The sequence below is a fragment of the Scatophagus argus genome, chromosome 1, assembly GCF_020382885.2.
Source record: "Scatophagus argus isolate fScaArg1 chromosome 1, fScaArg1.pri, whole genome shotgun sequence".
Classification (NCBI taxonomy): domain Eukaryota; kingdom Metazoa; phylum Chordata; class Actinopteri; family Scatophagidae; genus Scatophagus; species Scatophagus argus.
In genome coordinates this window covers 16,327,941-16,353,381 of record NC_058493.1, presented here as the reverse complement: position 1 = coordinate 16,353,381, position 25,441 = coordinate 16,327,941, and the positions used below count along the sequence as shown (strand labels likewise).

Genomic DNA, 25,441 nt, shown 5'->3' with positions numbered 1-25,441 from the left:
CTATTCTTGATGCTTTCCATTTTGGTTCTAGCTCAGTCTTTATACCATAAAGACACTCTGTCAGTGTTTGGACAAAATACAAGTTCTATTAATATGTGCTTGAGGTGGATGATTCAGACCTGGGTTGTGTCAGCCTAACTTGTTCCATGAACACAGAGGTTAACTTTTTCCACTGATCTACATCTAACTAATAACAACACGTGTTCATTTGTTTAAAAAATGACTGTGCCCCAGTGAACTTACTGTTCTTTATTCTTTTTGCATTTACCTGCTCTATGTGCCAGGAAAAAGAAACATAAAAGCCTGGTGTCAAACAGATAACTAAGCACTAGTGTACCATCTGGGGCCCTCAACAGTTTTGCATGAGGCTACATTAGGCGACGACCAGTCAAATGATGAAACTGCTACCTAAAGCAAGGAAGCGTTGGTGACCCTTTGTTACTGCCCTCCACCATGGAAAGATCATATCAAAGAGTGGAAATCATGTACATACTGTGGACTCGAAATGAACAGCCTCTTTGTCTTAGCTCATTCTTGTTCTCACACTGGGCCGAGTTAGGGCTGGCTGCACTGTGATTGTCTCGGCTAAGCTGAAGTAAGTATTAAGCCTGGTTTGGTGTGGTCAACTCAGACCCAGGGAGCCTTGAGAGTAAAGAGGGCTCTAAGTTAGTTTTAATAGGCACATTATTTCTACCCCCAACACTCGCACAGGCTCCACTGTGAGCCATTGGCCGTTTGAAGTTGGTAACAGCTGTAGTGTTCCAGCCTTTATTTAGAGGTCAGCACACTGACTTCACTTAAAAGGAGAGTGGGACTAAAGGATAGAGAGAGAGAAAGAAAGAAGAGAAGGCAGTGGGTGGAGAAATAAAGAACAGAGAGAGAGTGAGAGGTGAAAGAATGAGTTAAAAAAAGAAAGAGTTACTAGTGTGGCGAGGGATTAGCTGAGGGAGAGGTTAAAAGTTTGTGGAGCTGCATCTGGCCTCCTGCCCGCTCTGTTGTTTATTGCCGCGGGCCTGAAGATCTGGTGCCAACATTAACCGCACCTGAACCACTCTAAAGCACATACACACAGGGACAAAACAGAAAGAGGCAGACACACAGCCTGCACTTCTCTCCAAGATGTTATAGTGTGCCAGCCTTTTCTCCTTGCTATACCAAAATGTGTGTGCATGCGTTCTGTGGGCCTGTGTGTGAACTACACTCACAGATGCCAAGTCATGACTTCTCATTTGTTAATACCCCATTGCTCCTATTACCCTCAGCTTTCCCTTTCCATCTTTGTGCTCTGTCACTCTGGATGACTGCCTGGCTGTAAAGCCTTAGCCTGCCTCAGCCAAATCTCTCTAACTTAGTCTCTCGAAGCCTGGCCTGACAACAATTCCAAGTCTTCACAGACTTCCACAATAAGTTCAGTGAACTCAAGGCAAGATGGGAGTTCTCATGCTCCATATAGGAGTCCTATGTGCCATCAGGCAGTAATATAACACTGACAGGACCAGAGAAATACACAGGGTCACTGTGGGCAGAAAGCACACACAAAGAAGAATGTTGGGATGCCACCCACCGCAGATCCAGGGGACAGAACCTTCTCTGTTCAACTTCTCTCTTTCACTGGAATTCCCCTTAATAATGTGCCAGCTTACACAGTACAGCATATACATGCACGTGCGCACACAAACACGCACACAGACACATACAAAACCAGGGGGATACAGAGGAGAAAGGCAGAATGGAAGTGGACAGTTAGAAGACAGTGGGGGTGGGGGTACGGGTGGGAGTGAGGGGTGTAGAGGGCAGGGTATTCCTTTTGCCCCAGGCAGAATAGACAAGCCTGGCAGCCAATTAGTGCAAGCTGAAGCCACCCCCACCTCCCCACTCTACTATCCCCCTCCCCTCTGCTCAGCCTTGCCCTGGTCTTCTGAACTTGGTATGGTCAGGGCTGGAATGTTGAAGCAGGTCATGTTCACATGCACATCAAAAGCGATTAAGTACAAGCCTCCTGGATTAAGATGAGTCTGTAGAACTTCACATCTTGGGCTAACCTCTCGAAAGCACTTGGCTTCCTCCTGCCACAACAGTATCCAAGTTCACTTTGGCCTGACACAGGCCCCTGCTTTGCTTGTGGAAGTAATACCAGATTACAGAGCAACTGTTGTTAAATGTTGATATAATGTGTTTTTCTTGTTCTTTTTCCCCTTCTCTTTGTTTGTACAGCTGTTCTTTAACAGCGGGACATCTCGCTGCACTGCTCGTGTATGGTTTACTTTGTGCAAAATTGACGTCTCATTTCAGGTTAATATACATGAAATACGTACACAATTTGGCTCAGAGAAGCAAGTTCTTTGGGTGACAAGTGTAGGGACTAACTTTTCCCCTTCCTTTTCTTTCTGCCTCTTCCATCTCTTAGCTTAATCCCACTTGTGCATGGTTTGGCAGAGTCTTCCTCAAAGGTACTGTGAGGGTTAACTAATCCTTCTGTGACTCAGGTACATGGGACATGTCCTGACAGGTGACGCACAACACCAACACACAGTGTGCATTGCACAGCCCACAAAAAAGGGGGATTTTCACCACAGCAAGAAGGTCTAAGAAAACAAAAGGAGAAGAGGAAAGATGAACACCTCCTTGACAACATTCTTTTCTTTGTTGAATCAAAGTAAGCTAAAACAAATGCACCCATTCATAAAGCATACCACCTTCTGATGCTTATGGTTAAAGAACTTCTTCAGACATAAAGAGGCCAACAGGCACAAGAAACTGAGAAAGGATGTACAGAGATGGTATGCAGCGTATTAACCAAAAACTGTGCTCTTCCTCTCCTACCCTGCCCCCTCCATCCCTCCCTCCATGTGTGTACATGTGAGGACCCAGCAGGCTGGAAGCTCTCCCAGGGCCCAGATGCTCTCTGTCAACACTGAGATTCCAGAGAGGAAGCAGGGCTTTACAGCAGCAAGCTGCACACACAGCCAGTACCGGCAAAGACCAGGAGCCAGGAGAGGACAACCTGCTCCACATAAACACAGACCTCCCTGTCTCCTGTCTGAGCCACTGGTTCTGCTTCCTGGCTCAGGATGGGCTTGGTTCAGAGCAAGCTAGTAGCTATAAAGTCCTGGGAGTGGGGAATGAGCCACAGAGTTCCTCTTACCGAGCTGTGCCCCCTCTCTGCCTGCCACCGTCAAGAGGTAAATAGCTATTGGCTGCTCAATAAGTGGCTTCAGTGCGTTGGAGTGAGGGGCCTTTTTCCCCCCACACTCTCCCAGCCTTGACAAGCATGTATTGACAGAACAGTTACACACTAACCCATTGGGGGAAATCCTCCACATTGTGCCCCAGGCAGCTGATAAATGGAACTCATACAGTACCTGTAAGCATGATCTCCTACTCATGGACACGCAAAAGTGCATTTGCGCATACACACAGCTCAATACTACCATACTAATGCTGAAATAAGTGAGGGGAATATGGGCTTTATGGTATGCATTAGACCAGTAAAGCTGTGGAAAGGTAAGTTTACAGTGGCTGAAGCTACTGTGTGCTCCAGTCTCAGTGCTGGCATTGTGTCTTCCTAACTCATCATATAACAACTAAAATCCATGGGCCTGTAGTGCCTCAGGTGGCTGCAGATTTCAGGATGGAAGTAAAACAGTGGAGAACAAAATCCAACATCTACAATGGTGATAAAAAAAATCTAAGATAATAATGTTTGAATTCAACTGATCATCAAGAACCTTGGAAGTACTTTATCCACACCCAAATATACAGAAATGATGTGTGGCAAAGTGAAAGAGGCATAGAGAACACAAGCTGCACACAGCTGCCTGTGTTGAAATACGAGGGAAAGTTGTCACTGTCAGTCATCCTCACTTCAGCCTTTATATTTTGTCCTCTCCTCCTTGCTACTGCCATTCAGTCGCCACCACAGTCCAGGGGAGGAGTCAGTGATAGGGTAGGAGAGGAGGAGCCAAGCCTTGAGCCCCCAACACAGAAGAAAAGTGCTGTCCTGTCTTGTCCACTCCCCCCCCCCCTCCACCCCTTTCATGTCCGATCCACTGCTGATAAATAGCTAGAGGTGCAGCACTCACTTTCACTTTGTGATATGATGTCAGTAACCTTCATTGATCTGCGGGCGGGCAGGCCAGCCTTATCGCTGCCTCTCCCTTGTGATATACTGTGATCCAGGGCCCTGACTGCTTTTTAATACACTGCACTTTAGGTAACAGTGTCGCAGGCTAACCACCCTGCCTACTAACACCTGAGGCTGTTTTTTACAGCAGCGCTGCGATGGCCAGAGAGATTACACAGAAACTAACTCCGGGAGAGCCTGCCAGCAAAATGATAACACTGGCTAAAGTGGGACAGTGCAGTTGTGAAATGGGAGGAATTCTGTATTCTTTACCACACATGATCATCCCTTCTGGAGTAACTTTTCTCCTAACAAGGTGCATAGAGAACAGGGGCAAAATTAGGTATGAAAATTCAGAGAAGTGTAAAAAATATTTTGGCCTAAAGCCCTCAACAGGGTCACCAAATTCATGCACTTCACATCCTAAATCTATGAGGGACCTCTTTTGTCTCTTGTTGGAACCTTTTAATCCCAAGGCTGTGTCAGACAGGCTACCTGTGCTGTATTTTTAGGACTAATAAAGCACCTGTGTCAGAAGAGAGAGCTTGTGTTGACAGCGCACACAGCTCTTAGGTTTGAATTAGTGCTGACAGCCACTTCGTCCCATCAGATTTATACATGCACTCACTCAGAGACAACACCTGAGCTGACTGACAGGAGTTGGACCCATGTCCCCTTAATAGCCAAGAAAATATCAGGGGTTTAAGGCAAGCGTTTGGCAGTAGTGGTACAATCCCGTCCACGGTCGTACTAAGAACAACGTTTAAGACAAATGTAAGCAATATTCACAAAAAGCAAAGTTATATGCAAGTGTAACTATATAACCTCTAATACGCACAGGGGCATACTCCAGCCAACCACCACCCCCATGTACACGGGTTAAGGAGGACTCCAGATAAAGGAGACCGGACGACTAGCGGGAGAATTATCCCAACTATTGATTTTAGCTGTTGGGTATTACAGACGGAAACAGCGGGTTTATCAGGCCAGGATCCCTCTGCACTTTCACTAACTAAACAAGTATTTTCCGGGCTTATCAGGCAAAAAGCCTATTACTGATGGTCTCAGCCTCCCCCACAACTAGACAAAGAGAAAGGTTGGCCACCATTATGTAGCCACTGGATGGGTTAGGTTGCATGGCTCTTTTGGGGACCTCTAACACTTATACAGAACTTCACAAACCCAAATAATGTCCATGTATTCACCACCAATATAATAGTCCTCCAGGGTGTTGTACATTTTATTGCATTTATTTATATTTACGGTTATCTGCTAATGGACTTATGACCTCCTCAACTGTCTGCTCTCTATCTTCCTCTCTCACTGTCTGTCTCTCTTTGGGTCAATGCCATTTCTATGGCTTCTGTATATGAGGAGTAACCAGAGATAATAGTAAGTGTTATAATCCCAGAGAGAAGACTGATACCAGCCGTAATCACACTGAAAAAAATTTATATTTTAATTACAGACTAAAAGATCCAGACAGATACCTGTGAGGTAGGCTACCTATGCCAGGATCCTGAGTGAGCGTGTCTTTCTTATCTGTGAAACCTGAGGAAAGCCCAGTTCTCAGTATGACTGCTCCTCCATATTAGCTGGCATGAATTAAAAGTGCTCTTGTTATTTTAAGATGAAATTATAGTCAGAGACATTTTGAATGTATACCCATTTCCCAATATTAATAATGAAGAAGAGTAGAGACAGAGAAAATTTCCCTCAGCAATTACTGTGGAAATCCATATACTGATCAATGTGCAATCCCAAGGATTGTCTTAATACATATAAAATATAGACAACACCGCATGTGCGTATGAATGTGCATAAATATATTGTGGCGTAAAATGACCTCAACAAGATGAGAATATTATTGAAGAAATAAAAGCTGGGTGTAATGATTTACATATTTCATCACAGGCAGCAATGAAAGTAAGTGATTAAACACACAGTGAGAAAGAGAGAAAGAGAGCAAGAAAGAAAGGGAGGGAGAAAATATTGACAAGACTGAGCAAGACAAACTGCTGAACAGAACAAAATGATAAAGAAATAAAGCTGCTTCCCACTTGGGTCAGCCATACTAAAAGTGCATCATGGAACAATAAGACATATTGGATAAATATGTTCACCAGATGCTTTAAACTGTGTTCGTCTAAGCCAGACTTGTTCTAACTAAAGACTTCAAGAAAAGTCTTCATCCATTATGTCAACGCAAGCCTTCATAATCTGTTCCACAAAGGGGAAAGTGGACGTAAACGTGGTTGGGAGTAGCACCAGCAGTGAGAGGGGAACAGGACAGAGGATCGTGACCAGGCTTGGCACCCACGAAGGGGCAGTGCTTGTCTGCCCACCGGCGTGCCTTTATGTCTCCAAGTCAGCCCTGTAATTTGCTTGGGGTGGAGATAAATCTTATCTCAGAGACCTGATTAAGTTTTTAATTTACACTCCAATCAATAGCCCAGGTCTATTGGCAATGTGTCTAAAACTCTATTTACCAAAGGATTCCTTGCTATCAATTGATCAAGGACCCGGCAGCCATAAATTATAGGAACATGTGTGTGTGTATGTGTGTGTGCTTGTGTGTGTGTGTGTGTGTGAAGAGAGAGAGAGAGGGTGAGAAAATAGAGTGACAAGGAGAAAGCGAATGATCAGGTTGTACGCGACTGATTTTAGGATAGAAAAAAGAGCAGTAGCCCACTTACAGTCACTCAAAACTGGTGTGAATGATCCGAGAGCAACACAGACACACTTTTTACGCTCTGCTAAACACACCTCAACAGTATACACCTCAACAGCTGATAAGTCAACTGTTGGTATTTTATCTGCACAGCCAGGTATACCTTTGCTGAACTCAATGACAAGGAGAAGTAGAATGTAAATGAGTTGGTGCAAAATGCCCAGCTCACTTTCTCCTGTAAGACTTTCTAAAGATTCACACCCAGAGTGCCAATGCTAAATGTCTGGAGGAGTGAGACCTCCCACTTCCGGCCCTTTCCACATGAGCGCCATTATCTGTTTACAGTGCCGACTTTCCCAACGGAACTGTTAAAAAGGACTCTGCTGGGGTCTGGGTTCCCCACATAGAACTCCTACGCCATGCTCCATGGCATCCTGCCTGGGAAACTGAAGAAAGAATTGTTCTGACAACCGTTTACACCACTAAGACATCCAGGATATTTTCTGTTCACTGTTTTCAGCATTTCAGATGTTTGTTTAGGAGCAAATAAGATGGAAGGATCAGACATGCAGCTTTCAATCATCAGAACTGTAAAGATCCAATTAGTCATAATCAAGACCATCTTCACCTGATTACTAAACTTGCGTCTGTGAGAAAACAAAGGCAGTACCATCCTGCTCCAGAGTTAAAGGGCACAGACACAGTTCGGGCTCCTCTCTGCGGTTCCCATGCAGAGGAAGTAAAGGGGAGGGAAAGGAGGGCAGCGTTATCACCGTGGAGAAAGTGTCGTCATGGCGGTTCTGCTCTGACCCTGCTGACTCGCCAATTCCTTAACATGAGATCATTTTGGACAGCTGACCTCAATATTACTGTGCTCTGAGGACAAACTGGAGCTTCTTATTCCCCACACATTGCCTACAAAACATAAACAGGGCACACATTCAAGAGCCATACCCCAGAATCTCCTTTATAACCCTGCACCACCAGAAACAGAAATTGGAGGAATTAAAAGAAATAGAATAAAAAGGCAGTTACCTCCTATCTCACTATTTCCAGGGTGATAAAAGAGAGAAAAGAAAAGCTGCACTCCACAGCAACAGAACAAATTAAAACACTTGAAAGTTTCATTCTCACACACTCCCAATATTTAACAAAGCAGATAATACAGCATATGCTGTAACTGAGAAGAAACTCTTCTCCCAGCTTCTCAACAGGTCAGCCAAACTACCACTGCCTTTTTCACCTAGTACTTAAAATTACGACATACAATAATAAGGTAGAAAAATATTGTTCTTACACATGTTTGGAAGGATGTTATGTACTACTTTGTTATTAGTGGAGAACCTGGCTGGTAAAATCAGGCATAAACATGTGTCAGAATTACTCGTAATTACAGTTTGAAAAACTTCCGCATGGGAGTATGAATCACCTCTGCAGCTGGTTGGCGTGGCAGGAGAGAATACAGCACCCTGCTATCCTCACCTTCATAGCTGCACTGGGGGAAGGGAGCAAAACACGGGAGACATGCAAACTAAAGAAGACAGATAGGCTCATGCTATGTCAGAGAGCCCAAGTTGCTGGTCTTCAGCTAGACTATCTGAAGAGTCACCAACGGATATGTGTAATCAGCCCCATGTTTCTCTCTCTCACTCTCTGACTCTCTGGCTAATGTCTCCGCCTGATTCGATTGAGGCAATTAGGCAGTAATCTATAGAGCTAGGGAGTGATGGAAACATTTCCCACTGTCCTCCTCATGTTTCTCAGAGCTGCTATAATTAGCTAACTTTGCTTCTCATTAAACATCAGAGCAGTATTTACATACCCAGATCCAATTTGGCTCTGTAGAGCCCATTCCTTTTAAACTGTCTCAAAACCCTGAAACATGTCTGTAAACAAAGGAATGAGGGAGCTGTAATCTGCAGTTATTTCAATCAAACATTTATATCTTATATCAGTAAGATACAATGTATCTAGAATATACAGGTTAAAAACAATGTCAGAGTGAGTGTAAATAACACAGCAGATGATCATTCCAGAGCTGTGTGTTGCTATACAGGAGGAGATCCTTAGATCCTGGTTTCAGTGAACCTTCATGGGAACTGGAATGATAGGCCCACTTCTAGTTCCCTATGGCTCATATTCAGTTTGAATAATTTTTGCAGAGAACAAGCAAATGGTTATCACACAGAACTTTAAACTCAAATGCAGATGGACAATATATTTTGACAAACTATGAATCCAAGTCCCACATTCTATAAATCTGATCTGAACAAAAAGTCAGAAAATCAGAAAACAAAAAGTATGTCTTATCTGTTATAATTATTACCTTTCCTGCTGAACTGCAGGTTCAAGACAAAAGTTGTTGATTTGTACTGGTGAAAATTCCCATGTTCCATTCAGTTCCCATTCAATTTGCACTTTCTTCTTTAAAATAAATTCTAACCAGTTGACAGTGTTCTCTTTGTTATATTTGACTTTCCAAATCAGAATAACAGAAAAGTCAGGAAAATTACACAGAAAATAACACGTGATTTTACACAGTTATGGTTTTAAATAGGCACACTCTTTTATTTTTCTGTAATATTTTGTACTGTACAGATTTCAAAACTAATTTAATTTTTTAAAGAGCTAACAATGACAATTCCAAACTTCAAAACATTTGTTCATGCTGAATTTCCCAGTGATTTGTTTCAGCGCACAGCATACAGCCTATTGAGCTGGACAACAGAGGTCAGAGGAAGAGACAGAGGCCCCCAAAAGAGTGGATCTCTCTTTAAAGTTACTCAGGTCTGCAGCAGCTCTAAACAACACCCAGAGTTGTACTGCAATTGTAAAGTTTTCTGTTGATATGCAAAGCAGCATGGACCACTTTATGTCCCCATGGTAACACTGCCCCTGCTTTGCAAAAATGCAATAATTCATCATGGTTTTAGACAAAATCATTGTTCCAACATTAATGAACTGCGTGTGTGTGTGTGTGTGTGTGTGTTTTCCAGGGCTAGAAATGGACACACGGACACTGAATGTGAATAGTGGTTAATTCAGACATTGCAGCTGGGAACAAAGCTGATTCCCTGTTTGAGTACAGTCTGCAGGGACATATCTACCTTTGAGGAAGCAAGCCAACGCAATTAGCTGACACTTCGACAATTAGACACTCTTATTTTGTGCGGGCTTCTGCACACGTTAAAATTAATTTGCTTCCACTGCTCTGGGCTTATTTTTAGATAAAATGAGCAGAACGCAGTTGACTAAACTACAGGTTAGTTGCTTCTTTCATGCCTGGCGTCAGCAAGCTACTACACAGACATTTGAACAGGGACACCTAATCACTGGTGAATGTGCACCAAAACCAGGTCAGGTCAACAACAGGTCATGACTTGGTATACACTGTTCAATGCAAATATAAACTCTGTTCCTTGGATTTTCTTATCATCTAAGAACGCCTTAAACTACAATATGTGTGGTGTGTATACACTCTTTTTTATTGGAATCCAGCAAAAACAGATTACATGGGCTGATTTCTGACAGGTCTAACAATCCGAAAGATTTAATAGCTTAATGTGAGGACGTGAACACAGCACACAGAAATCCAATCTACTGCTGTGCTTGTCTATAGCATGGTGTAGCTTGAATACATATGCAGGAGTACAGGCAGAACTGAGGAGAGGGGTAATTCAATCAGCAGCAGTACAGGCTGACACAGATTCACTTCGACAGCTGTGCTTTACCAGTAATTCATCTTTCTGAAAACAGACACTATCCCAACAATAATTTCTTTCATCTCCAATACCTGGCAAAGGGGTGGGTGAAAATTTAATAACAAGTTTTCATTGGCTAACACCAACATCCCTTCAGATCTCATCCTATCAAAAGTTTCCTTTTATCAATGTCTCTGAGAAAGCAAAAGCTACTTGTGTAGAAATGTCCAACAGTGACACACAGATGGTAATTCCTACAATTATGCCTTAACTCACAAGTGACCACTCTTTTAAACAGACAATATAAACACACAAATGCATGCTGACTAGCAGTGGAATGCATAAGTAAACAGTGCGAGGGGTAGAGCTGAGTGTGGAGGTCCAGATGGGCAGGCAGGGAGGCCTGTCCTGGGAAAGGGCTGTCCCAAGCTCATACACCCCTCCTCCGTACTCCTCTGGCCCTGTGTGCAGGACTACAGCAAGCCTGGCCTGAGCAGCAGAGGGTTAAATGCACTGCCCAGTCACAGGCGTGAAGTGAAACAATGAAATAATGGCAGTGAGTGAACGCTCAAAGGCAGGGGGCAGGGTGGGTGTGTGAGGGTGGGGGCTCACCATAGGCTCCTGCAGATGTTGCTGGGCTTCGGTGGGTCACACAATCACACGTATTAGCATTCCTGATAGAGGGAGCCCGGATTAGGGAGCTGAATGCCTTTCTCAACTCAGAGTATGAACGCGCCAGAGAAGCAGAGCAGAGGGAGAAATCCCAGACATGTGGCAACGAAAGGTGGAGACAAGAGTACAGGAGAAGAAAGGCACCCCGAGACAGTGTTGAGGAAGGCCTAGCTTACAGAAAGAGCAGGTACAATGTTCAGGGCAGGAGAGAAGTGAAGAGAAAAGCAAAGGCAGAGTAAGATTGACAGACAAATTGCGCCAAATTGACTAAAACAGCTAATGAAAGAGTTTAACAAACAGACAATAAAAGAGAAATCAAGCATGTGATAATTTAATGGTTTTGTGCGGCTGGCAGAGGGAGTGTATATGTGAAACGAAGATTTCTATTTGTGGCTGAATGAGTGAATGAGCATAGACAAACGGCTTTCTTTCTTCTTTGTATGTCTGAGTGAGTGAGGGAGAATGAGAGAGAGAGAGAGAGAGAAAGCAGAGACAAAAGCTGTGAGTGTATGTGTGCTGTCCTGTCCTTTTTTCCCAGGACAGAGGTCTGGAGAGGCCTCATATTTCTGGCTGCTGTCAGGCTGGGGGTGAGAAGCAGAGACAGCAAGGGGCAGCTGTTTTCTACGAGGTACCCTGGCTCCCTAACACACGGCCTTTGATCCAGCCTGGCTTCCTTGGCGAGCCAAGTCCCCCCCCGCTTAATATACGAGTGTGTGTCAGGGTATGTGTATGTCAGTGGAAGAACACATGACAGTGGGGGTGTAATTGGCGTAGTAAGGGGCACAAGTGGTGGCAAGCCATGGAACAAACAGTGAAACTTTAGCGGTAAAATGAAGTGAGAAGCAACACTAAACCAGGGCTTTTGCGCTCTTCCTCTCTCTTTGTTTTAGCAACAAGGCAAATAATTTCACAGGAATGTAGCAGGGCCAGTTAGATGTGTATTCAGCAGAGATTTTATAATATAGAGAGGACAAGTAGATAACAAGGCACACACCAATACACACACATTGTGCAATACTAACTCTGTGCAACTGTCCTGTATAGTAAAATGAAACGCAGAGTTAGGCCAGTTTATCTGCAGTTTCTCTGGTACCCAGGTACCCAGGCTTTCAATCTGGGCCTTCAAACACCTGTATAAGTCCAAACCAATTGATCACATGGCAAAAAGATGTCATGAGGTCACAAACACCAAACAATTCTAAACTGTGTTCTCCTCCATTATAACACTATGTACACAACTTTTAACAAAATTGCTTGGTTTTGGTTGTATCACTGCAAATAATATGATAAAAAACAGGGGTATTTTAGTATGTGGCCTTTTCTGCACTGTGGTTTTGTCTAATAGCAGGTTAAAACAAAATCTACAGGTTTCTACTGAGGCCCTGTACAGTTGAAAAAAAAAACCCACTGCATCCTGCTGTCAATGTGCTTAGATCGCTAACAAAGAATAAAAGGCAGTGACTCTGAAACCACATAAAAACCATCATATTTGACAGTTAAGAGAGGTGTACCTTTGCCCCCAGCCAATGACTATCAGTGACTCTTCAAGTTAATATTTGCTTCTGCCTGCTCATAAATTTGCATTGCATTAGAACCTGACCTAAATGCATTTTTATCACCCAAAGTAATTAGCTGAGCATTAGTTGTAGGAGTGAGCATACTATGAGGCTGAATCTTTCCTGAATGGGTGGGGGCCAGACAAAAGCTTCAGGAGGGATGGCTACAGAGTGAAACATAGCTGGGCCACCAGATGAAAGAGGAAGTAAACAGTGCCAGAGTGCTGCCTCTTTAATCTACTACATTAACTCCAGCACCACAAGGGGAGGAGCCAGCATGCAGGCAAATGGCAGAGCCACACAAAGGGGGAGTGTCAATGAGGGGGTAATAAGGAAAGACAATGAGTAAACAAGCAGGGGAAGTCCAAGCCTGGTGTGCTAGAAACTCCCTGCTTCTCATTGCCTGGCACACACAAAGGCCCTGCTGTAATTAGCCACCCCAATAGGTTGTTTAGCATTTGCATATAAATGCCCTCAGAGGCAAAAGCTAAACACACTGACACAAGCCATGCCCAAAACAGACGTTCACCACACCACTACCCCTCCAGGAGGTCTCAGGGGTCCACTTAAGTCGGGGTACCCCCTCCCTTCACCCTGTGTTTGTACCCACTACAGGCAAGCTGGCATCCATTATACAAAAGGCGGACAGCTCACCATAGTGTGGGTACTCAGTTCTTGTTTCTAGAGAGATTGTGAAACGGTATAGCCAGGCTTCCTGTTTAAGGCCTACACAGCCATCTGTCATGTGAAAGTACATGTTTTTCCTGACCACAGGACTGACGCTGAATGCGACAGAGGGTGCAGGTGTCAGTTTTGTTGTACAGAAATTATACGTCGAGGACAGGAAAGAGCTCGTAAAGACGCATCCCACATCCATGCACATCTGCACATGTGCATGAACATGTGCAGAGCTGTTACAAGGAAGTGTCTACAGAATGTGAGAAACGATTGTTCTGTCTCGATCACGGTCAAAACATGCAGGTCTGTTTAACGTACCCTGTCCGGCAGAAGAAAAAAGAGAAGTTTTGTGGTTGTGCAAGGATAAAATGAGCTGGTAGATTAGACAGAGGTAGACCACATTTAGACAAGGTTCAGCAACATTCAGTAGCTAACATGTGGTCACTTGTATTTTCTAAAGCATCAAATTTCTATGTATTACTGTGTTATTGTATTTTGCCTCAGTTCTACACTTCCTCTTCTGTCTACTGTTGTTTTGACAATGGCGATTCATGAAAAAAAAAAAAAACCCTAGAAAGGAAGGAAGTGATGAAGCTGGTGTCTGTGCCCTCCTTCCCTCCTTCCCTCCTCCCCCTGGCCTGACCATCGCCTCTCTCTCTTTTCTCTCCTTCCTCCAAACCCATATTCTCTCCAGTGTAAACAAAGGCTGTGTCATCAACACACTTGTCCTGCTCCTGGTGCTGCTAGGAGGGAACGAGTACATCCACAGAGTGCCTGTACCATACAAGGGCTACTTCCTGTGTTAATCCACAGCCCGGAGAGCAATTTTACCAGTCTACTCTGCTTGCAAGAGTTTTCTGAGCTTTGCTCATAGCACAGGAAGCCCACAGAACAAAAAGCTATCTGCCAGCATTAATAACTTGGTTCTCACCTGCCATGTGGCCTGTTGTTCCCCATCAGGGCATGATTCAACATGAGGAAACACCTGGCTCCAACAAAAAGCAGGCAATAAGAGGAGCCTATTTTATAGCCATCCTCCTCCTGACACAGATACACACCTTGCCTGAGTTGCAGGGACAACAGTGGATCTAAAGGGAAGATGCTGTCCAAATGATAACTTATCTATGAGGCAATTCCTTTTATTTCAATCAAACGCGCATATTTCAGAACGGCTGGAGGTAAGAAGTCCTAAAAACTGCTCTAAGAGAAAGTAAACGAGTAGGAGAAGAAAGCAAAGGCAGAACATTTCTTGTCAAAGAATCGGCACTTGGCATGGTTAGAGGAGAAAAACTGTTATAAAATTCAGTATCCGTTTTGAGCCTAGCTGTTACCTCAGACTGACTTCCTATATGTGGTCAGGGTGTGTATTGTTTTACTGCTTCACACAACAATGCTCGCTTGCTATTTGTTTCCACCGGAGTAAAAAAGTGAAATGTCCCACACTGCTCGAAAAAGAGAAGAAAATGTCACATTTAATTCAAGCTGATCTGAAGTGTGAGAGACTTGCAGAGACACAGCAGACGATCAGGTGATAAAGGGATGTTTGAATTTCAAGCCATTGTTAGGAACTGGCATAATGCTTTCTTCTGTTTGTGTGGGAGTGTCCTATTTCACCAGAACATCACCCGTAGCTGCATTAACTAGTCCGAGCCCCTATCTTCATTCATTAAACAGTAGGGAAAATGAAAGCCATGGTGACCAGACGAGGCAAACGACGTCACAAAGCCGAGGTCACCAGTTTGTCACGGCCGTCTAGCCTGGTGTCATCCCCACGGGACCTGCCCCACCCCCTCCAGCCTAGACCAACTCTCTGCTATGTGGCACTGAACGTCAGAATGAAACCCAAACAGTCACAGTCACTCTGTGCACTGTCGATGTCATGAGATGTCAGCCACTGGGCTCAAAACAGTGGTTTGAGCATAGCCTGCCAGAGAGGTGGGAGCATGAGGACCAACAGACAAGGACTGCCATTAAACTGGATAAATATACATTTTTAGTTGCTGTGTATGTGGGAGAAGAAGAGTGTGTGTCTCCTCCTCCTCAGGCTAAACACACAGACACACACATTGTACATCTCCAGTTTTTGGTGTTGCTGTGTGGGAGTCTGCTTCTCTCTAATCAATTTATTATGAGGCACTGGGGTCCTTATGTTTGTTCATTTAACAGAGGGAAAATGAGAAAGAGCATTTGTTTTAGGTGCAGTGAGACCCAAAGAGGAAACCACACGTGCTTCGAAAGGAGGGGAGCAGGAGAGGAGAAGGGTGAGGCAAAGGCACACAAGACAGAGACACCCTTCAGGGTAATGTAGAGGTGTAATATTGTGGCTTTGAGGAAATGTTGGTTTAATTGCAGTTTGGCAGAACATTTAATGCAGTCTGTATGACACCTGGCATAAATGGTTTACACTCGGGACAGTGCCAATTATAATTCAGCCAATCAGAAATCTTTCATAAATCCACGGACATGCTCACCGCAACAGCTAGATGCTTATTTGACGAGATGAAATGGGATGGCGACAGACACACATGCAGTATATCTTCTTTTTAATTACAATGTCTGCAGAGGTGGGACTCTGCTATAAACAATCATCTGTGCAATCAAACACAATACCACCAACACTACGCATTACAATAATGCATTCTCAAGCTGAAAAATAAAATAATCATGCAAAGTATTTTGCAAAAAAAAACAGAAAAATAGTATAACAGTACAAAGCCAATGAACTGAGGTATCCAACTCTGTTTCAAGCACTCTGCAGCTATGATAGCAGGACTGCTGCTGCTTCTTTGTTCAATTTAATAATGACTCTCAGGTGGTGTTAGTGGTCAGAACGGCCTAGATTTTAACTTGCATTCACAGGCCAACACGTGCTAAAAACAGACCACCATTACCACACGACTGCATGGCAAACTCAAATAAACAGTTTAAATAATTTTCATAGATCATTAGGAATATAAAATGTTTGAATCTTTGAATGTGCTTTCTGAGAACAGTTTGCAATATCTAAATCACTTCTAACACCACATGCACTAATAGGTCCTTCACTACCTTCTTTTGATATTACATATTCTGACTTTGGTTTTATATGTGAAACAAGAACATCAAAATGAACTAAGATACTTTTGCATGTGAATTACACAAGCAAAAAAAAGAGCACTTAATCAAATACAAATAAAAAAGAAAGAAAACGGCAGGTGATGCATGAGCAAAGAAAATGAGTAATTATAAGAAAACAATACAGTACACTGAGATACAGTATGTGTGCACATACTGCACGGTACACACAGCAACATGTCTGTGTGTTAGAAGGAAAAAAGGAAAATCTAGCGGTAGAAGCTGGAAGAGAGCTGACATCAGAGGACTACGAAGGCTACAGCACTTAGAGGCCATTTTATTGCTTTGCTGTGGTCAAGTGAGGTGCACCGAGCTCAATTCCACCACAACAATGGCAAAGAGGGCCGCGGAGACAAAAGAGGGCTATCCCTGCTTCTTAACCCCTTCACTACTGGCAGATCAGTCGCCTGGGACACTGGGCGAACAACACTAGGCCAACTCAGGAGAAGCTGGGGGGAATGACAAATAGCGAGCCGCAACTTATATATAGAATGCAAAACAGCAGCTCACACACAGTAAAAACAAAGCAGGCACACAAAGCACATAAGAATCTATCAATAGGCAGATGGAGTCGGCTGCTTTTTCCTGACCAGGAAGAAGCAGTCAGTAGCTTCACCTCAGCCCTGTCTCACACTGAATTTCCCTGCAGCCGGCTCACTGTGTCTTTCCATCTCTGCCCCTCCCTGTCCTTCTCGCTCTCTCTCCCGCACTCTCTCTCCTCCATTGGAAACATGGACAGGCTACAACACATTTGCAAGTGAATTACACTTTTTGTTGAAATTGTGTGTGTGTGTGTGTGTGAATTTTAAAAATGGGGAAGAGGGTGTGAGAGGGAAAAGGTGCTCCTGCCACCGCTCTCTTTTCTTCTCTCTATAATCCTGAGGAGGATAAGCTGTGAGGTACATAGAGAGGAAGTGCCACAGACCTGCTGGGGTTCAGCACATCCTAGCAGCACATTCCTGAAGCCCAGCTATCAGGCGAACGTATAGGCAGATACAGACCAAAACCCTGTCAGTCACACATAACTAATGTTTGTCACAGTCACAGAGCGGTGTGGATGCAGTGCATGCACAGAGAGGAAATTAATAATCAGAATGACCTAAATCTGAAACTAAAACTGAGCTTTAACCAAAATTTGAAAAAGACAGAGATAATATCTTCATATTCAGGGAGAAAATTAGAAACTCTGCCTACATGTAACTGGGAAAAAAAAATAAATCAAAAAATACACTGTCAAACATTATCTGTCAATCCAGAAAGTAGCATAGGAGAATGACAGGCATGAAGGAAAGGAGTTATGGAGTCACTTTCACATAACTCTTCATTTGGGCTTTCAAATTGGTTCTGACCCACAGAAGGACAGAAAAGCTGAGGAGCTTCTTATAGCTTCATTTTACGCACTCGCGCACACACACACACGCACACACACACACACAGTGTATTGGGGATTGTGTGTGTGTGTGTGCGTGTATCATTTTTTATCATTTTCCTTATTGTACATGCTGATGATCTGAAACATGTCCTCTTTTACATAAAATGTCATTTTTCATATGAATAAAATGATTTCAATGGTTACATTTAATCATGGCGTTTTTTTTTTTTATTATTATTGAATTACATTAAATTTTGGTCAAAATATGTTACAAAATGAAATACGAAGGAAGAAGCTATGCACCTGATGCACTCTGAGTATTTTAGACCTGTCACTCACACACACTTACATTTCACTTACACAATGCAGATTTCACAGACACAGATAAACAATGCGAGGGCAGTTATCACTCCACGGAGCACAGTAACATAGAGGAAGAGGAAGAGGATGACAAAGAAGTAGGGGAGGATAAAAAGACGGCGTGTGTGTCGTCAGAGTCACAGGCCAGAGGGGCCCACGTATTGTTCCAGGGCTCAGTGTGGGGAGAGAAAGGCGACCTGGGCTGCCTCTGTCTAAGCGTCCTCCATGTTTTATGCATTCTGTCCTTTGTGATGATAAGCGCCAGTGCGGAGGGTGGAATGCCGGCCTCCGGGGTCCAAGAGAGGGGTGGGCGTATGGGGGGTGGCTGGGGTGCAGCTCAGTCCAATTTTGCAACCCTTGGAATGGTCCCTGTCATCCCTGCTTTGCCCGCGTGTAGGCATATGTAGCCTATAAAGACACAAAACGGCTGTCCTCCCATCCCTGAACACTAGAGCTAGCTGCTGTTGTCCCAAATTGGATATGTGCACAGTCAGTCGTGGCAACTATGACACACACACGCGCTCAGCTTTTACGATACTGCAAGCCCTGGACAGGCATGCATCACACATGTCCTCAGACCACAGTCAGTACAGCAACCCAGAAATACAACAGTCTTTATCACTGTTACAACGCCGCTATCTAACAAACAGCCTTGTTTGCTACAAAAGTGATATTGTGCATTTATTACAGAGGCAATATTGAAATTCTAGTCAAGGACACACACACACACACACACACTACAACCTCCCCCTTCCACGACTACAACAGCATTCATTTATTGTTAGAAATGGAATACGAATTTGCATCACATATTATTGTGCTCTATTCTACGACAGCTTGTGAATTTCCTTCACTGAAGGAGAAAAATTCAAAATAGAACCCATACTTTGCTTTTAAACATATTACTGAGCGGAAAATGATTTTTTCTTTGCACGCATCTCTATTCTCTGTATGACGGCTAGATAATGAGAGCAATGCTGTGTTATCACAACACAGGGTTGATGTGATTCGTCTGAATTTGAACACCGGCTTAGATTTTTAGAAACAGTTCAAAATTAATAAAAATAATGACTATAAAAACAAAAGTGTATCATTACAAGGCCTTCACGTGGCACACTCAAACGAATTCAGATTTTCATAATGCCTGTACACACACAAATCAGAATAAGCCTGTGCACACACACATGCAGAGACACATGCACATCTTCTCAGTCATAAATCGAGTCTACCACAATGATTTAACCAAGATTGTTAACACGATAACATATTGTGAAAGAACAAACCACAAAAATCCCCGCCAACTTCACTTCAAAAGATAAAAGGGTGACATTGTAGAAGAAGAGTTCAAAAGACAGGGAGGAGAATTTTACAAAAAAAGGGTGCTTTCTGTGGATAAAGAGGAGTCCTTTTGGACACTTGGGGCTGCTGGGATTAAGGATCAGGTACAGCATTCATGCACACTACAAGCACACACACACACACACACACACCTGAGCATGACAGTCATCTCCCTCCATTCTCCCTTCCCACGTTGTCGCTCACCCCTGCGCCGAGCCGAGTCCCCTCACCCCCCCGTCTGCTCCTTTATGATAGCACGACAAGTACACTGGCCTCGGCTGCAGGACAACTGGAAAAACTGGTCCTCGCCGCACAACCTTGCATATTCAAAACCACACGCCAGATTCAAAGCCCTCATCTGTGTCGAATGCCCCCATCTAAACATGTCCATACAGCTAATGGCTGAGAGAGACATTCTTCTCTGATTTCAGTGAAGACGCATCCACACAAAGGTAGACCTGCTTGTATTTATGATGCTCTGCCTCTCATAGAGCAAATGGTATAGGGTGAAAAAAAAAAGAAAAAGAAAATTAATTTGAATGGACTGATTGTCACACAAAAAATAACAATAATCTCTTTTTAGAAAATTCCATTCACACAAGACACGAAATTATTCTATGTTTTGCATATTAGAGCATAATTAGATTGACTTTTGCGTTCTGTGTGCATAAAATGAAGTGTGTTAAATCTCCCATGTACGACATACTGGTAACCCAAAGGGGGCTCTCTCTGACCGAGGACATGGCGGTGATACCCTATGGTGTCGGTGCCCAAGCATGGAAAGGTGGAGTTAAGGAGAGAGATATCCAGAGACACATTTAGAATGAGAGAGAGAGAGAGAGAGAAGGAAGGAGGAGGAGGGGGGCACAGTGAGAGGAGAAGAAGAAGAAGAAGAAGGGGTTATGACAGCCAGAGGCGCTGTCTCCCACTTCTCTGTGTTACCCCCCAATCCATGAAGCGTGCCTATCCATGATGACTGCTACTCCTTTTATCTCATTTCCCTAACTGGAAGTGCTATTCCCGTCTCTACAGTCAAAGGACATCTGAATATACCTGTCATAAAATATGGTAATGGAGGGGGACCAAGCGCAAACAGTGGACAACAGTGTGTTTCTGTGCAGGATCCACAGCAAGCACACATCCCCACGGTAAAAAGTGCCATCACGTCACAGCATTGGAACGCTGAATATTTTCTTCATGACGTGAATGGCAATCAGAAACGACAAAACAAACACAACACACAGGTAGCAACGCTACCTTCTGCACAATTAGGATCACGTTCAGTGAGCAAATGCACAGCACTACCACGACAAATAAACAAAACAGCATTTTTTTTCACCATTTTGATCTGAACAGACAAAGAATTTTGTTAAATGTCTAATGCATACATATAACATGTTAACAGTTTATTTTATATTTTAATTACCACATATATTACCATGTGTGGAATGGTTCCTGGTGTCACAAAGAAAAACAATTCCAAATAAATTAATACAAATATCAATGAAATTAATCAGGATAGCCAGATCATTCAAATGTTTGCTTTAACATTTTTCTTTTATTCTGATCAGAATTTACTAGTTTCCAATTTTTCTCTTCTGTTATGGTAAATAACCTAACTACACCTAAATGTTTTTATTCATATGAATCTTAAAACGTTTCTTTAAAACACCCAATTTAAAAAAAAAAAATACAATCTAGCCTTGATAAACATATTAACAAAAAAGACAGAAAGAACTCTGACCATTAGGTAATGAGCACCAAATGAAAATGGCCCATTTTCAATTATTTTTTCAAAAACGCTGTCTGTGGTGAAACCATCACTCTGGTGGCACTTTAACAGCCCACAGTTCTCATGAAAGCAATACCTCCAATAACACACTCAGGGATGAGCATGTGATAATATACCGTAGTTAGCTACACCAAACACAACGTCTGACAAACACGGATTTGTAACAGAATACATAGAAATAAAGCCAATGACAAGCCCATACCTTTACCAGGAATTGATATAATTAAACATAAATATGACAATGAGACAAGACAGGAAAAACAGACAGGTGAGATGACAGTAAACATTTCTGCTGTCTTTGTTTTGCAACAGAAGCCGGAGAGAGAGGGAGGAGGAAGAGGAGAGGAGTGTTACTGTCAGACAGGGGAGGAAGGGGGATCACTTGAGTTTTGGCACTGCAGCGTACCTGCCTTGTACACTTTAACACCTTTGAATTTCTAATCAGTGGAACGTAAAACACACACAATTTACTGCTGCAGACACAAAAATACTAAAGGTAGAGAACTAGGCCTGTGTAACGATCCACAAAAAGAGAGGAGGGAACTGAATACAAATATTATCACTGACTTAAAATGATCAGCGTGATTGCCAGTTCCTCCCCTTTCTCTCGGTGCTGATCTCTTTCCGTCTGCTCCTCTCCACTCTGAAAGGTAGGGATCTGTTTATCTGACCTCTTCCCCTGATTCCTCCTCTATGGCTCATGGCTATCTGACCCCTCCACCCAACCCCCTCAACACTCCTACCCATTTATTTTTTTTCCCTTTTCCTTTCTCTGTCTTCCTCTCACTGCCTGACATTAACATTTCGTTTTATGAAACCTGTTACTAGTCTATTTTTGTTTCCCCAATCCCTAAATGAAGCCAAAGTCTTAATCCTGCAGATGCTGACAACCACAAGTGCTTTTGTGTTGCTCCCAAAATATGCCAACAACTACCATCACCCTTTTCCTCCCAGCCAGACCCACTCTCTCCCCATCTTCCCTCGGCTGTTTGTGCGGGGGTTTCCTCTTTCTTTTTTATCTCTGCACTCACTCCATGACCCCTGCTCCCCCTGTTTCTTGCTGTCTGACCCCCCCCCCCCCAACACACACACACACACACACACACACACACACACACAGCTTCTCACCCCCCTTGCTGCTTTCTGTTTCCCCCCCAACGGTACACATATCCTATCCGAGCCTCTGCTCGCTCGCAAAACCTCTTCTTTTTTCCTTTTTTTTTTTACCGTCTTTCTTTTCCCGTCTCTATGTCGCGAAAAATATCCAAGACTGATTTATAATTCTCGCAGCTTTCTCTCTTTCCCTCGCTGTGCATAGCTCCATCACATCCGCAAAGCAGTCGCTATTTTTGATCACATTTAAGGAGATTTTCGGCTGGCGTTCACCTATACGTCAACGTTAAGAGTTGCATTTCCTTTCTCTTTATTTTTTTTTCCTATAAGATCCAGTTTTTGGTGAGATTAGTGACGGTGTAGTTAGGCCAATAAGCAGTAGGCTAATACACTATATTTTTGTAAAAGGCCTATTCAGCTTAGATATGCTGTCTCTTTGCAAGCCTCGTTTGTGTTTTCCACCGAGTGAGTGCAGCATGTGCTATTTTGGGTACGTGGAAGATATCTTGTAGCTAGTTTAACTTTCAAAAAAAAAAAATCATCCACTTCCTAAATGTTAACTGGCTAAGCGGTTACTAAACGCATGCAGTGACCTATAGGTTTAGCCTGGACAATATACTTGAAGTTTCCGGCAGTAACTTTGGAATCGTTTTGTCTGCTTAAGGTCACACTAATAGGGCAATGTTTTGTTTTCATTCCGGTCAGCGTTTCTCGGGGAAAAAATGTTCTCTTGAAAGTCAGATACTGTGGCCAAGTAGTTCGAGGCAGCGGATACAGCCTGCCTATGTCCTCCCTCAACCACATGTCTGCTCTGTGAAACGCAGCTCAGACTCTCATGCTGTCCGTGTCCAAGGTCCTGCTGATCCGCTCTTGTCATGGAGGAGACCCGGGGCTTCGTGGTTTTTTTTTTCCTTTCCTTCTCAACACACCACATTCACATAACACACACACACACGCTCGCAAACACGAACCCCTCGCGCGCGCACGCACACAGACACACACATACACACACACACACACACACACATGTCGATCGATTTGCATGTGACTTCGTCGGGGAATGAGCGAGAATCGACTTAAAAACAACGCTTCTAAGAGGCAACCAGCCATGAAAAATAAAAAAAGAAAAGATGGACAAAGTAGTGGTAAAGAGCAAAAGTGTTAGCTATAGAGGAACTGAGACAGGGCGGAGGGATTGCACATTTCAGAAAGAGTCGTGTCGGAGCACAACAAAAAAAAAAATGTGTTTATCCGGGAGAGGATTTTATAAGAACACGACGGTGCTGAAAACCCCTGGATGTGGAAAGTGTCAGATCTGACAAAATTAGAAAGCGAGAGATGTTCCCTTTCGCCGGACGCTCACGGACCCACAGGCTGGACTTGGAGCTCCTTTTCTGGGCTGCGCTCGTGTGGAGCTGCCGCTGCCCTTCGTCCGCTCAACACAGCCCCACTCTCGTATCGCATCTGTGCCTCAAAACACGTTTCTCGACACCCATAAGCCCCCTATACCTTTTCCCGACCCCACCGAAACGCACATATTTGCTTAAAAACCGTGTTTTTCTACGGTCAACTGCTTGGAGAGGATCGCTGTCTTTGCCCATTTCTTATCTTCCATTCATGAGGAGGAGAGGACGAACGCTGATGTAAACACAGGTAACGATACAAATAAAAAAAAAATCGAGAATAAACCAAACTACTTGCATGAAATGAACTTGTGATCGCCGGTCATTTCTCACAATGTGAGAATAGCCAGCTCCGCTACACGTTAAAGTCCGAACAGATAGGAAAGAGATAAGTCTACAGCGACAAGAATAGGATCGTGGAAACACAGAGAGGAAAAGAGACAAACGCAAAGTTGAAACTTACAATTTCTCGCTGCCGCTTTGTGATCCTCGCTTTTTAATCCAGTATTGAGATGATTTAGCTAAAGATCCCATCAAGGCAGTCCCCTTTTGGTCAGTTTGCGCTTAGGGTGGCAAAAGAAAGATCATTGTTGTTGCGGAGTGTAAAAAAAACGAAGTAGGTACTATTAGTTGTTAAAGGCAATATAAAAATAATTTGGATGCAAAGCAGGCGATGAGTCTTGTGTTAGAGGGAGCGAGGAAGAGGTGAAAGTGAGATCTGATGATTGAAAAGAAAAAACTCTTTGGATCTTTATTCCTGCTAATTAGTTTCCTGCAAAAAATGGCTGTGATTAATTCAGTGCGCATGTGCTTCATTACACAGGCACGAAGGGAAGGGCTAATTAGCCGCCTTCTGGATCAATAAGATTCAGCAAAGGAGAGAGCTCGGGAGAGAGAGGGAGGGAGGGAGGGAGGGAGAATGAGGAGGGGGAGGGATGGATGGATAGATACAAGTAGAAAAAAGAGGAAAGTAATGATCAGGAATTGAAAATATGGAATTAAGAGCAGCGGAAAGTAAGAGTTTGATTAGACGGAAGACAGCGAAAGTTAATACTGGGGCAGGCGGCTGCAGCAGGCGAAGCCCGGCGCTACACGCACAGCTTTGCCTTCGCTCTTTTGCACTTTTTGAAACGTTTTTGTCCCGTTTTTGTTTTTTTTTGCCTTTAAAAAGAAAGACGCGCCTATACTTTGGCCGCTGGACATACATAAGCAGTCGTGCCTTATTTTATTCTGTCCCTTTTAGCCCAAAGTCTGGTCATTTTCAGTCGTTTCAAAGCTGCACGCAGGGCTGCTTCTAGTGAGTTTCTAGTCCACGTTTGAACTTATTGAAATACATAACTGACTTACGGCGGCTGTGGTGACCAAAACTGAAATGTGTTATTCTTGCGCACAGCATATTTGTTATTACGAAAACAACTTAAACGCGTGTGTAAACAACTAACACAAATGCTTGCCAGAAATTGAAAGCGTGTTTAAAGCGATTTCTACATGTATGCAAAACTGTAGCAACGTTAACAGCAGCGTGTACATGTCCACGGTGCAGCCTGC

The 25,441-nt window shown here is 43.5% G+C and overlaps 1 protein-coding gene across 7 annotated transcripts in view; it reads right to left on the bottom strand.

Moving 5' to 3' along the window:
* Nucleotides 1–25,441, bottom strand: part of zfhx3b (zinc finger homeobox 3b) — a 328,411-nt gene that overhangs the window by 113,104 nt on the left and 189,866 nt on the right. For 3 of the 7 annotated variants that reach the window (XM_046387037.1, XM_046386982.1, XM_046387028.1), the window contains exon 1: nt 24,357–24,771. The exons of the other annotated variants lie outside the window; for them this stretch is intronic. The gene's annotated coding sequence lies outside the window, so the exon portion shown is untranslated. Of the gene's footprint in view, nt 1–24,356; nt 24,772–25,441 lie in introns of those variants that run through there. 7 annotated transcript variants of the gene reach the window in all.